This window comes from Lactuca serriola, chromosome 4 (genome assembly GCF_051521515.1).
Source record: "Lactuca serriola cultivar US96UC23 chromosome 4, Lser_US96UC23_V15, whole genome shotgun sequence".
Lineage (NCBI taxonomy): Eukaryota > Viridiplantae > Streptophyta > Magnoliopsida > Asterales > Asteraceae > Lactuca > Lactuca serriola.
The window spans coordinates 298025504-298038230 of record NC_136411.1 but is presented as its reverse complement, the minus strand read 5'-3'; positions in this window follow the sequence as shown (position 1 = coordinate 298038230).

Genomic DNA, 12727 nt, shown 5'->3' with positions numbered 1-12727 from the left:
ATACCAGAGATGTTCGGGTCTATTAAGACCATGTTGATTGAGACTTTCGACGAGCGTTATGCTGCTCTTTCTGAGGCTGCTGTTGCAGCGGCCACCGCAACTATTGCTGCCGCGAGGCCGCAGGGTGGTGATGCGTTGCTGTTCCGAGAGTTCAGCAACACAAAACCGCCGGAGTTTGATGGGACCCAGGACCCGATGGCGGCTATGAGATGGATTTCAGACATAGAGGGGTGTTTCTTCACTTGCTCATCTCCTGAGCATTTGAGAGTTCGGTTCACACTAAACCAGCTTCGCTTGGGAGCGAAGGACTGGTGGAAGTTTGTGACGGCACAGTATACGCCTGCTGAGCTTGCGGCAGTGACCTGGGAGAGGTTTACTGCCATGTTCCGAGTTGAGTACGTTCCCTAGGTGGAGAGGGAGCATTTCGCCCAGGAGTTTATGACCCTCAAGCAGGGTACTGAGTCTGTTACGGTGATTACCAGGATGTTCCACGAGAGGGCGATGTTCTGCCCTGACCACGTGTCCGCTGAGCAGGCACGTATGAGCCGATATTTGAGTATCTTGAGGCGAGACATTCGGGAGTTCGTGGCGAACTCCTCGTACCGGACATTTGTCGAGCTTCAGGAGGCGGAGTCTCAGGGGAGGGATCGGCGACCGACATAGTCCCAGCCGGCAGCCAAGCGGGCCAAGCCTGCTGATCCCAAATCACGGAGCCAGAAGGGCCGCACTTGTGGGAAGTGCGGCAAGGGTCATGATGGAGTTTGTAGAGATGGATCTTGTTATAAGTGTGGCAAGGAGGGGCATATGGCCAAGGACTGCCCCAAGGGGTTTGCAGTGTGTTTCCACTGCAACCAGACTGGACACTAGAAGGCAGAGTGTCCGCAGTTGCAGGGATCAGCTCAGGGAGCACCTCAGGGATCTGCCCCTGCCGCCATCAGAGCTACCGAGAGTCGGCCAGCGAAGGCCGAGACGCCGAGGGCACGAGGGAGAGCCTTTCAGTTGACCGCGGAGGAGGTCCGCGCAGCGCCCGATGTCGTGGCTGGTATGTATTCTTTCGTGTATTTATTTTGATATTGAGATATTATTCTTATATTATGTTATGCGTAGGTACTTTTCTTGTGAATTCTGTACCTGCCTTGGTGTTATTTGACTCGGGTGCAAGTCAGTCTTTTGTATCTTTGGCTTTTAGTCAGCATATCAGTATTAGTCGTGAAGCGTTGAGTCGGCCTCTGAGAGTTTCCATAGCTGACGAGAGGGTGATATATGCCACGGAGGTGATCCGTGGGTGCGTATTCGAGTTTTTCGGTGTTGGGTTCCCGATTGATTTGGTTCCTATTGCGATGGGTGATATCTGTGTCATTGTTGGCATGGACTGGTTGAGCAGATTCGACGCGGTTATCGACTGCAAGCGGCAGCTGGTGACCACACGAGACCCTGGTGGGGGAGTTCTTACGGTGTACGGCTAGGGTACACGTTCTGGGTCAGCATTTTGTTCGGCCGCTAGGGTGAGGTAGTGTCTACATCGGGGCTATAAGGGCTTTGTGGCGTATGTGATGGATGCACTGGTTAATTCAGAGAGGCCGAGGTCAGTTGAGGAGGTTCCGATAATGCGTGAGTTCCCGGATGTATTTCCAGAGGAATTGCCAGGTGTGCCTCACGTGAGGCAGGTGGAGTACAGTATCGATTTGGTTCCGGGGGCCGCACCTATTGCCAAGGTGCCTTATCGCCTTGCACCTCCAAAGATGCAAGAGTTATCCTCGCAGCTTCAGGAGCTGCTGGGAAAGGGATTTATTCGGCCGAGCAGCTCGCCGTGGGGAGCACCTATCCTTTTTGTCAAGAAGAAGGATGGTTCACACCGGATGTGTATTGATTATCGGGAGTTGAACAAGCTGACGGTCAAGAACCGTTACCCGTTGCCGAGGATCGATGATTTGTTCGATCAGTTGCAAGGAGCATCTTGGTTCTCCAAGATCGATTTGAGATCTGGATATCATCAGGTGAGGGTGCAAGATGAGGACATCCAGAAGACAGCGTTCAGGACGCGTTATGGGCATTACGATTTTGTGGTGATGCCTTTCGGGCTCAACAATGCCCCGGCAGTGTTCATGGATCTCATGAACCGAGTGTGCAGGCCGATGTTGGATCGGTCGGTGATTGTATTCATCGACGACATTTTGGTATATTCGAGAACTAGAGAGCAGCATGAGGAGCATTTGAGGGAGATCCTCGGAGTTCTGAGATCGGAGAGGCTTTATGCCAAATTCTCCAAGTGTGATTTCTGGTTGCGAGATGTCCAGTTCCTAGGACATCTCGTTAACCAGGAAGGGATATTGGTCGACCCGGCCAAAGTTGAGGCAGTGATGAGTTGGAAGGTGCCGAGGTCACCTTCCGAGATCAGGAGTTTCTTAGGGTTGGCAGGTTATTATCGGAGATTTATCAGGGATTTCTCTAAGATCGCAGTGCCACTCACCAGGTTGACCCGGAAGCGTGTTGCTTTTTCATGGGGCCCCGAGCAGCAGGCCTCCTTTGAGACGCTTCGCCAAAGGTTATGCGAACCCCCGGTGTTAGCCCTCCTGGAGGGGATGGAGGACTTTGTGGTATAATGTGATGCGTCGATCTTGGGGTTGGGAGCGGTGCTGATGCAGAGAGGGCATGTGATAGCATACGCATCAAGGCAGCTGAAGCCTCATGAGACGAGGTATCCCACCCATGATCTAGAGTTGGGAGCGGTGGTCTTCGCCCTCAAAATTTGGCGTCACTATCTGTATGGGGTTCGGTGTACGATATACACGGACCATAAGAGCCTGAAGTATCTGATGGATCAGCCTAACCTAAATATGCGACAGAGGAGGTGGTTGGATGTGGTCAAGGATTATGATTGTGAGATCCTGTACCATCCGGGCAAGGCTAATGTGGTAGTCGACGCCCTGAGTCACAGGGCGGAGAGCACCCCATTGCGGGATGTATGTTTGCGGTTGACCGTGATGGCTCCGGTGTTGGACGCCATTCGTGGAGCACAGGATGAAGCCGTGAGATCGGAGAACCGGAAGAGAGTGCAAGTTGTTGGATTGGTATCGGAGTTCGTTACCGATGGTCGGGAGGCTTATGACATTTCAGAGGCGTATATGGGTACCGTTTGTGGGAGGGACGCGTACCACTTTGATGGAAGAGGCTCATCGGTCGAAATTCTCGATCCATCCTGGGGCCACTAAGATGTATTTAGACCTGAGGAGAGAGTATTGGTGGCCCTGTATGAAGAGGGATGTTGCATGGTTCGTGGAGAGGTGATTAACTTGCCGTAAGGTTAAGGCCGAGCACCAGAGACCGCATGGTAAGTTGCAGCCGTTGGAGGTTCCCGAATGGAAGTGGGAACAGATTACTATGGATTTTATCACCAAATTGCCAAGGACTGCAAGGGGAGTCGATGCAATTTGGGTGATTGTGGACAGGTTGACAAAGAGCGCCCACTTCCTTGCTATTAGTGAGAGTTCTTCCGCAGAAAAATTAGCAGAGACGTACGTGAGGGAAGTGGTATCTCGGCATCGAGTGCCGATCTCGATTGTTTCAGATCGGCATGTGCGTTTTACATCCAGATTCTGGAAGAAGTTTCACGAGGAGTTGGGTACTAGGCTGCATTTTAGTACCGCATATCACCCCCAGACAGACGGACAGAGTGAGCGGATGATTCAGATGCTCGAGGACATGCTCCAGGCATGTGTGTTGGACTTCGGGGGGAGTTGGGACACGTATTTTCCCTTGGCAGAGTTTTCCTACAACAACAGCCATCATTCGAGCATTGGTATGCCGCCCTTTGAGTTGTTGAATGGGAGGAGGTGTCGGACCCCCATTTGCTGGGGAGAGGTCGGGTAGCGTGTTATGGGTAGCACAGAGATTGTACTTCAGACGATAGAGCAGATACAATGGGTCAGGCAGAGATTGTTGACTGCTCAGAGCCGCCAGAAGAGTTATGCGGATAGACATCGATCCGAGCTCGAGTTCCAGGTCGGTGATTATGTTCTCCTGAAGGTATCTCCTTGGAAAGGAGTGATCCGATTCAGGAAGAGGGGCAAGCTAGGGCCACAGTATATTGGGTCGTTCAGAGTGATCACAAGGGTGGGCAGGTTAGCGTATCGCTTGGAGCTACCTGCAGAATTGGAGGGGATTCATAATACCTTACATGTGTCTCATTTGATGAAGTGTATAGCCGACGAGTCGACGATAGTGTCGTTAGAGGACATTCAGGTGGATGCGAGCCTGAACTACGAAGAGAGACCAGTTGTGATTGTGGATTGAAAGATCAAGGTTCTGAGGAACAAGGAGGTGCCTCTGGTACAGGTTCAGTGGCAACATCGGAGGGGATCTGAGTTGACTTGGGAGCCATAGCGTGAGATGCGGGAGCAGCATCCGGAGCTATTTCAAGAATGAGACTTCGAGGGCGAAGTCAGATTCAAGTGGGGGAGAACTCTAACATCCGAAAATTCAGGTATTATATTTATTCTTTTTATTTTGAGTTTTGTGGAAGAACTCGGCGAGTTGGTGCGAAGACTCGCCGAGTAGAGACGCGATTTCTCACCCGGATTAATGACCGAACTCGACGAGTCTGCGCTGTTTAATGACACCCTAATTTCTCGGGTTTGGGGCCTATTTAAAGGGCCTTATGGCCGTCATTTGTGCTCACCAGTCGCCAGAGTGAAACCCTAGTGAGCTTGAGCGTTTGGAGTGAGATAAGGAGCCATTGTTGACCTTGGAGGTGTTATCTAGCAAGGGAAAGGAAGCAATAGCCAAGGGGAAACAACAGGATCGACTTCCTGATGATCTGAGGTCCAGAACATCACGTTTGAGGTACTATTTTCGAACCATTCTATGTTATGTTGATGTTCATGTTGATTTAGGGCTTAGTGAGCCCTTTTGTGGCTAGATCTAGTGCTTCCTTGGTCCCTTAAGCGAGTTAAGTTCTGGATCTGGACCCTTGGAGGTCCAGAGTGTCCGTTTGTCCAAGCTTTTTATGAATCCATGGAGGTTTTGGATTGGGGTCTTTGTGCTTGAGGTCAAAACACCATTTATGAGTCATTAGGTGTGTTATGAGCGCCAAGACATGAACTTTACGTGATGAATAAGCTTGGAAGGACTGGATCTATGAGTTAGTGAGGCAGATCTGACCTCAGAAGGTCATTTGGGGTTGTGCATGGAATGCACTCGCCGAGTCCATTTCCAGACTCGACGAGTTGGTGCGGGTTGTCCAATGATTTCGAACCAGGGTTTGGGTAATCGAGTCGGGTGAGTGACTCGGTGAGTCGGAAAGGACTCAGAGGAATCGGGTTCTCGTAGAGACTTGGCGAGTCCACGCCAGACTCGGCGAGTTGAGTTGACCGTTGACCATTGACCAGAGTTGACCTGTGTTGACTTGATAAGGTTAGTCAACCTTAGTTGGGAAAGTGTTAATTAGAGATGTATTGTGTTATAGGAGGACTATAGCTCGGGAGATCGAGCACTAGTGATTTCAGGGATTTGCGAGTTATCGAGATACGCGAGGTGAGTCTTCTCACTATACTTTACCTTGAGTAGGTTATCAGAGTTATGTGACAAAGTATTTGTATGATATATGTATGTTATGTGTTGTACTGCATTATTTCTATGTGATTTATGCTATGCATGTTTATAGAGTTGGAACCGGAAGGTTCACAGAGTTAGAACTAGCGGGTTCACAGAGTAGGGTCCACGGACCCACAGAGTTATAGCCTCGAGTGGCTAATATGTGCTATGTGTGGTATTTTGGGGAACTCACTAAGCTTTGTGCTTACAGTGTTTGGTGTTATTTGTTTCAGGTACTAGTGATGACCGTGGGATGGCGTCGACTTGATCAGTACACACACGGGATTCTTATGTTATGAGATCTTGGGATTTTTTATATGTCATGGATTTGAGTTTCAAACATTGATGTTTTTATGAATATTAAATGAATTATGCTTTTATAAAATGCGAAAAATTGTTTTGAAATTTATGGTGTTACAAGCGAGTTGTTCATACAACTCGGTGAGTAGGATGAAGGACTATTGGCCTTTAGTTTAGTAGGAGAACTCGTCGAGTCAATGCTTAACTCGACAAGTATAGACGGGTTTATGGTCGGACAAAGGGATAGAGACTCGGCGAGTTGACAAGTCAACTCGGCGAGTCGGGCCAACTGACAGTTGACTTTGACTTGACTCTTGATTGGTAAAGGGTAAATGGTCATTTTACCTTGAAGTCGGTTAGCAGTATTTGACTAGGGTTTTGGGGGAATTATAGCCGGAGGATTTCCAGAACGGCAGCAGCAGCAAACAGTCAGTTCCCACACAGATCAGCAACTACTTTGAGGTGAGTTTCCTTCCAGTAGTAACGGGTCTAAGGCACCAAGGGCGGCCCGTATAGATGAGATGTTAGTGTTAGAGTGTGGGTCGAGCCCGTATCTCCTGGTTGAGCTGATTATAATATATGCCAATATAATAGAATTGTCTATACTCATTGTCTGTGTGATACTTGTATATTATGGGTTAGCAGCTGAGTGTGGGCGAGGCCCGTATGTCCCAGATAGAGGAGTGTGGGCGAGGCCCGTATCTCCCAGTTAGCGGAGTGTGGCCGAGGCCCGTATCTCCTAGCTGTTCATTGTATGTTTGTATGGTATGAGGTATTATGGGGGAACTCACTAAGCTTCGTGCTTACAGTTTTCAGTTTTGGTTTCAGGTACCTCTTCTTCGAAGTGGAAGGAGCTGGCGCGGTAGCGCTACATCACACACATGCTTTATATTCTGCATTATGATATCACCTAGGGTTTGTACTCTGACACTTTTATGTTTTATAAAAATGTTTTCCAGACATGCAATATCTTTGGTGAAATGATATGAACGTTGAACGTTTTATTCCTAATGTTTTGCTAAGCACACATTTTAAAAATGAAATTTTTGGCTCGTATTTTTGGGATGTTACAAGTTGGTATCAGAGCCCTGGTTTGAGGGATTCGGACACACCTTCGGGGGTGACTGAACTCAAATCGAGGGATTAAAATATTTTAAAGAAGAAAATATTTTCTAAAAGCTAAGTAAAGAGTTTTAAGAAGGAACGAAGTGTGTGATGTGCGCGACCGGCCGAGCTCAAGTAAGTATTCCCCAAAGCACCCATGTGAGCTTATGTTATGTTTATCAGTTTTAGTAGAACAGCATGCTAGAATAGCACTAAGGATCTAGGAGTGATGCCTTATGTGCCTGCTTATGTGCTTTAGTGTATGAAAAGTTGCATGCTAGAACTGACTAGACAGCAGTAGGATAGCCTGTTCAGGTTATGCCTGATATTACGAGTTTTGCATTGTATGCTAGTTTAGTTTTTCTCTACGAGGATAGAGTTGCTTGAGATTGTTTCCTTTTGTCCAAATGTTGTTTTCTTTGTGCTATGTGGGCTTTAAGTGATGGGAGTTAGTTGTTAGGTGAATACGTTAAGGTCACATGTGATCAGGGTTGAATAATCTTAGAGTTTTGGATTTGACCCTATTGTGTAGCTCTTTTTTGAGTACTAACCGTTGTAGGGATGAGTCCCTTACTCGAAGGATTATTTGAGCCTCGTCAGATGTGATTGTATTCAACTAATAGCTAATTGGCATCACCAAGAGACCCTCAGCAGCTGAGGACTGGGTTGGGTGGAGTCAGAGGTTTCCTAGGGTAAGCCTAGGATAGGAGTAGCAGAGATCAGCGGTAGTGAAAGGGACCTGGTGGAGTCAAGGCAGTCCTTGGAGAAGGTACGGATAAATGTGGAAGGTAGTATGGGCCCGTACTACTGAAAGCAGAGGATTCGTACCCAAATCAAGGAAGGCCAAGATAAGACCAGGGAACTTGTAGTAGGTGTGATCCCTCCAGAGGTATCAGTATCGCTAACAATTGTTATTTATTTATGTATTGCAGAATGGTGGTACTACGTTCGAGGCCAACAGTTGGCAGTACAGGAGAGGGATCGGGTTCGGGATCAGGATCCGAGCCAGCAGATGAGGGGCTACGCGAGTTCATCGTGTCAGAGATCACTAGAGGCATCCTTGAGTCGACGCCCATTATTTTCGGGTTGACCAAGGAAGGGATATTGGAGTTGATGGAGGATCGCCTCCGGCATTCAGGAGCGACATGGCATCCGACCAGTCGGGATCTCGCACACTGTCCTTCAAGGACATCCAGGGCAGTGGTGCGCCGGATTTTCACGGGGCGAAGGACCCCATAGCTGCCAGACGATGGATTGCAGACATTGAGTCTGCACAGATGATTACCTTCTGCCCTGAGGGGTCGAAGGTGAGGTTCGCAGTAGGGTGGTTACGAGATCGAGCTAGGGATTGGTGGGAGTCTGTGGGGGACTCGTTGGGAGCCTCGGCTGTCGAGGCTATGCCTTGGTCGGACTTCGCGACCAGGTTCAAGGCAGAGTTCACGCTGGCTGTCGAGCTTTAGCAGCTGGCCAGGTTGTTCTTGGACATGCGACAGACGACGGAGACTATGGCGGAGATCACCGCCAAGTTCCGGGAGAGGGCATTGCTGGTGCCCTAGTATGCGGGAGATGAGGATATGAGGAGGACCCGTTATCATGACATGCTACGGGCTGACATCCGGGAGCATGTTAGCTTTTCAGCTTGCCCTACCCTGGAGTCCATGATTGCCACGGCGACGGAAAGGGAGATTGATTTAGAGCACATACGAAAGAGAAAGGTAGAGGCGGGGCAGGTGGTTGGGGCTTCGGGGAAGAAGCCCAAAGGATCAGATGGGAAGCCGAAAGGCCAAGGAGGGTCGGGCCGCTGCGGGAAATGCGGCAGGTCGCATGAGGGAGCATGTAGGTTGGGAGCATCAGGCTGCTACAAGTGCGGCAAGATGGGGCACTTTAGCAGGGATTGTACTGCTCCTATCTCGGTTGTTCAGACATCTGAGTTGTTGTGTTTCCACTGCAACCAGAGGGGCCACAAGAGGGCCAATTGCCCCCAGTTGACAGCATCAGCGCCGGTTAAGGCGCCAGCTCCAGCTACCCTGCGGATTACAGATGGCCGACAAGGCAAGGCAGAGGCTCCAGTGGTGAGGATCCGGGCGTTTCAGCTGACGACAGAGGAGGCACGCGCGGCACCCGATGTGGTGATGGGTATGATTCTTTCCCTCTACTTTTTTTTATGATGTTATGATATTGATATACGCTTTGTGTATATGCATTAGGATCATTCTATGTGAACGGTATCCCAGTTCAGGTGTTGCTTGACTCGGGTGCCACTCGGTTATTTGTTTCCCTTGCACTTAGCAAGAGGTTCACTGAGTCCTCGGGCATGTTGGATTGCCCTTTAGAGGTAGAGATTGCCGATGATTGATCGGTACGAGCATCAGCAGTGTTCATGGATTGTGTTCTGAGGTTATTTGAGGAGCGTTATTTGGTGGATTTGGTTCCCATCCCATTGCGAGGTAACATGGTGATTATAGGCATGGATTGGTTGAGCCCTAATGGGGCGGTGATAGATTGCGCACAACAGCTAGTGCGGATCACGACCCCGAGTGGGGGAGAGTTGGTGATTCACGGCGAGAGGCCACAACATGGACCTACAGTATGTTCAGCAGCGAGAGCTAGGCGCTACCTTCAACAGGGTTGCGTGGGATATGTCGCGTATGTTATGGATACCTGGGAGACGGGAAAAGCGACGGTGAGCGAGGTTCCAGTGGTGCGAGACTACGCTGATGTGTTCCCGGAGGAGCTTCCTAGAATACCTCCGGAGTGTCAGGTGGAGTTCAGAATCGACCTAGTTCCTGGTGTGGGTTCAATAGCTAAGGCACCCTATCGGTTAGCTCCTCCTGAGATGCAGGAGTTGTCTACGCAGCTGCAGGAGCTGCTAGACAAGGGATTTATTTAGCCGAGCAGTTCACCCTGGGGAGCCTTGATCCTGTTTGTGAAGAAGAAGGACGGGTCACATCGGATGTGTATAGATTACCGAGAGCTGAATAAGGTAACGGTGAAGAACCGTTACCCACTCCCGAGGATTGATGACCTCTTTGATCAGCTGCAGGGAGCATCTTGGTTCTCCAAGATCGATTTGCATTCAGGTTATCATCAGATGAGGGTCAGAAAAGAGGATGTACAAAAGACCGCGTTTCGGACGCGCTATGCCCATTATGAGTTCGTGGTGATGTCGTTCAGGCTCACCAATGCTCCTGCCGCATTCATGGACCTCATGAACCGCGTGTGTAGACCGATGTTGGATCGGTATGTGATAGTTTTCATTGATGACATCTTGGTTTATTCTAAGACGCAGGAGGAGCACGAGGAGCATCTGAGAGAGGTTTTGGAGACCTTGAGGAGGGAGAGCTTGTACGCCAAGTTCTCCAAATGTGAGTTTTGGTTGCGTGAGGTGTAGTTTCTTGGGCACCTCGTCAGCCAAAACGGGATTTCAGTAGACCCGGCCAAGGTGGAGGCCGTGATGAGGTGGGAGGTTCCGAAGTCTCCATCCGAGATTCGGAGTTTCCTAGGATTGGCAGGCTACTATCGGAGATTCATTCGGGATTTCTCCAAGATAGTCGTACCCCTGACACGATTGACTAGGAAAGTCGTGGTCTTTCGATTGGGGCCTGAGCAACAGGCAACGTTCGAGACTCTGAGGCAGAGATTGTGCGAGGCGCCGATCTTAGCCCTGCCCAAGGGCGTAGAGGATTTTGTGGTGTACTGTGATGCATTGATATCAGGTTTGGGCGCAGTATTGATGCAGAGGGGGCATGTCATTGTTTATGCTTCGAGGCAGCTGAAGCCACACGAGGAGAACTACCCGACGCATGATTTGGAGTTGGGGTCGGTGGTTTTCTCCCTCAAGATTTGGCGGCATTACCTCTATGAGGTTCGATGTACCATTTACACGGACCACAAGAGTTTAAGGTACCTCATGGATCAGCCGAATCTGAACATGAAGCAGCGTCGGTGGTTGGACGTGGTGAAGGATTATGATTGCGAGATCCTTTACCACCCGGGGAAGGCCAATGTGGTGGCCAATGCGCTTAGCCGCAAGGCGGCGCCGATCAGGGATGTTTGCATAAGGATGACTGTGGTGACTTCCCTGTTGGAGCAGATTCGGGAGGCTCAACAAAAGGCTATGAAGGAGGAGCATCGGAAGAGTGAGCGAATAGTGGGTCAAGTCACCTCCTTCGATTATGTTAGCCGGGGGTTATTGACACTACACCGTAGGGTGTGGGTGCCGTATCATGGAGGCGTGCGCCATATCTTGATGGAGGAGGTGCACAAATCCCGATTCTCTATTCATCCAGCGACGACGAAGATGTATAGGGATCTTTGTCTAGACTATTGGTGGCCCTGCATGAAGCGGGATGTGGTATGCTACATCGAGCGGTGTTTGACTTGCAGGAAGGTCAAGGCCGAGCATCAGAGACCGCACGGCAAGATGCAGCCATTGGACATCCCGTTGTGGAAATGGGAGGATATTACGATGGATTTTATCACAAAGCTACCCCAGACGGCTCGAGGAGTGGATTCGATTTGGGTCATCGTGGATGGATTGACCAAGAGCACCCATTTTATTCCAATTCAGGAAAGTATCTCAGCCGAAAAGTTGGCCGATATCTACATCAGGGAGATAGTGGCGCGACACGGGGTGCCAGTGTCAGTGATATTAGATCGAGATGTGCGGTTCACTTCCAGGTTTTGGAAGAAGTTTCATGATGAGTTGGGCACTTGTCTGCACTTTAGCACCACCTTTCACCCGCAGACGGATGGTCAGAGTGAGCAAACCATCCAGACTTTGGAGGATATGTTACGGGCATGCATGCTAGACTTTGGTGGTAGCTGGGATACCTATCTTCCCTTGGCTGAGTTCTCGTACAACAACAGCTACCACGCGAGTATTGACCGTCTTCCATTCGAGATGTTGTACGGTCGGAGGTGCAGGACCTTCATATGTTGGGGTGAAGTTAGCCAGAGGGTCATGGGGAGCACCGAGGTGGTGCTCAAGACGACTAAGAGAATCCAACAGGTTCAGAGCAGGCTTCAGACTGCGCAGAGTCGGCAGAAAAGTTATGCCAACAAGCGTCGATCAGACCTGGAGTTCCAGATCGGGGATATGGTTCTCCTGAAAGTGTCGCCTTGGAAAGGCGTCATTCGATTCAGGAAGCGGGGCAAGTTGGGCCCGAGGTACATTGGACCGTTCAGGGTTGTAGCCCGGGTGGGCAAGGTGGCATATAGGCTGGATCTGCCAGCCGAGCTCAGCCTGATCCATAGCACCTTCCATGTCTCCCAGCTGTGGAAGTGTCTCGTGGATGATTCAGCGGTGGTGCCGTTAGAGGATATACAGGTTGATGACAGCCTGAACTACATTGAGCTCCCAGTCGCGGTCCTCGACCGGAAGTTGAAGGATCTAAGGAACAAGAGAGTGGAATTAGTGAAGGTGCAATGGCAGCACCAAAAGGGTTCGGAATGGACTTGGGAGCCGGTGGAAGAAATGATGGAGCATTACCCCGAGCTGTTTCAGGACCGAGCGGCAGACTTCGAGGACGAAGTCTAAAATAAGTGGGGGAGATTTGTAGCACCTGGTTCCTGGTACATAAAATTTATCTTAGTGTTTTTCATTTTTAGCCTTGGACTCGGCGAGTTGTAGGTCCAACTCGCCGACTAGAGACGGGATCTGGAACACGTTTAAGTTGGCGACTCGGCGAGTCCATATTCTGGACTCGGCGAGTCCCCACTGTCTGATGAA